Genomic DNA, 2,003 nt, shown 5'->3' with positions numbered 1-2,003 from the left:
TGTTTCCGGTCCCTTTTCTCATGTGTATTGAGGCCTGGTGCTTAGGACTGAGGATGACATCAGCAGGACTCCCTCCTCCTGCAGGGACCCTTGTCTGAGGGACGCTGGAGATGATGGAAATGATCATCGCCCGGGGCGATAACGCCATCAAATGGAGGAAACATTGAATACGAGTCATGGATGATTCAGCGCTGCACAGCCTAGCGCCCACCCCTCCATCCCGCTCTCACCCACTCCTGCTCACCCAAACCCCCCACTCTCTCACTCCGCCAAGCTGAGAGATAACCCTAACCGAGCAGGGGATGCAGGTAGGGTGACCACCTGTCCCCCTTTGCGTTGTATGGCACAGCATTTTCACCCCCTGTCCCTCACGTTGGATGTGGTGCGATACAAAGCAGAGCGGGACAGGTGGTCACCCTAGATGCAGGAGAGGGGAGAGAAGACCAGTGATGTCATCGCTTGGAGGGAACAGTGTGTCCGAGTATGACTAACCTGACACCCTGGTGATGCGAGATCGGTGATGAAGACTCCCACCTTCCAGATATCACCTCGGGGAACCACACAGTACAGTGATCCCTTTAAAACCACTGAACGAGGTTGGTTGCTGATAGTGTATGTCTGTTAATGAGCCTTATCACAATAGCCAACTTAATGTTGTGTGAAACACCAGCTCGATGAGATTAAAATTAATCAATTAGTCTCGGCCCACATATATATAGTATTCTAGAGTTTGTTGTCTACACTTGACAGGGTTACCTTAAATTGTAGTCCTCATAGGCCACACACATTTATCCAATCAATCAACATTTATTCTGTAAACATGGCCTTGTCAAACCAATCGGAGTTGGTTGACATGCGTGTTTTCTCTACAGGGACACAGCCTGGCAACTGTCAGATCAGGATGCCTCCACGAGGCTAACCCAAGCTGCCCCTGCTGCTGAATATTGGAGGAACCCTCAGTGACGCCGGTAGCAGGGTGCCATCCCAGCCGCCCACGTCAAACCCGAGTCAGGTCCTTCACAGTCCCGTGGCATGGGCATGCTGCATGAGCCGCCGCTAAATGACATAATGCTGACTTGATTTAGAAAGGTCACTTGGTGGAACTTTGGAGTCCTGGGTTGTCTGCCCCCTGCCCTCTATCTTTGCATCTGTCTCTCTCTCTCTCTCTCTCTCTCTCTCTCTCTCTCTCTCTCTCTCTCTCTCTCTCTCTCTCTCTCTCTCTCTCATATGTTCCCAAAGCTTTTTTGGATGTGTTGTTTGTGCCAAGTTAAATACTCCTTATCAAATGGCAGTGCTCATTTGAGGTTATTTTTAAGCGGAACTCATACGGAGTACAAATCAAACCACGGAAGAATTCTTGGACTGTCTGACGTCACGTTTTCTCTCCTTGTAGTCTGTCCTCGCCTCGTGTCATCACATTTAGGCAGTGTGTGTGCGCGTGTGTGTGTATTTGCGTTCCGGTTCATTTGTTGAAAAATGAATAACTGGTGTAAAGGAAGTTTTCCGACGACACAGGGCTGATGCCATGGAATCCTCCATGCTGTCTCATCAGAATCTGCTGCTGTTCCTCCTGGTGTACCTTGACCCCGGGCTTCCAGCTCGGAAAGCAGAGAGACTCCACGGAGCCAGACAGGCCCCCACAGCAACGCAGACAGGCCTCCACAGCAACGCAGACAGGCCTCCACAGCAACGCAGACAGGCCTCCACAGCAACACAGACAGGCCTCAACAGCAACGCAGACAGGCCTCCACAGCAACGCAGACAGGCCTCCACAGCAACGCAGACAGGCCTCCACAGCAACGCAGACAGGCCTCCACAGCAACGCAGACAGGCCTCCACAGCAACACAGACAGGCCTCAACAGCAACGCAGACAGGCCTCCACAGCAACGCAGACAGGCCTCCACAGCAACACAGACAGGCCTCAACAGCAACGCAGACAGGCCTCCACAGCAACGCAGACAGGCCTCCACAGTAACGCAGACAGGCCTCCACAGCAACGCAG

Source organism: Hypomesus nipponensis, chromosome 5, assembly GCF_054491055.1.
Source record: "Hypomesus nipponensis isolate SF chromosome 5, ASM5449105v1, whole genome shotgun sequence".
In the NCBI taxonomy this organism is placed as follows: domain Eukaryota; kingdom Metazoa; phylum Chordata; class Actinopteri; order Osmeriformes; family Osmeridae; genus Hypomesus; species Hypomesus nipponensis.
The sequence above is the reverse complement of the archived record's forward strand: the minus strand, read 5'-3'. Positions refer to the sequence as shown.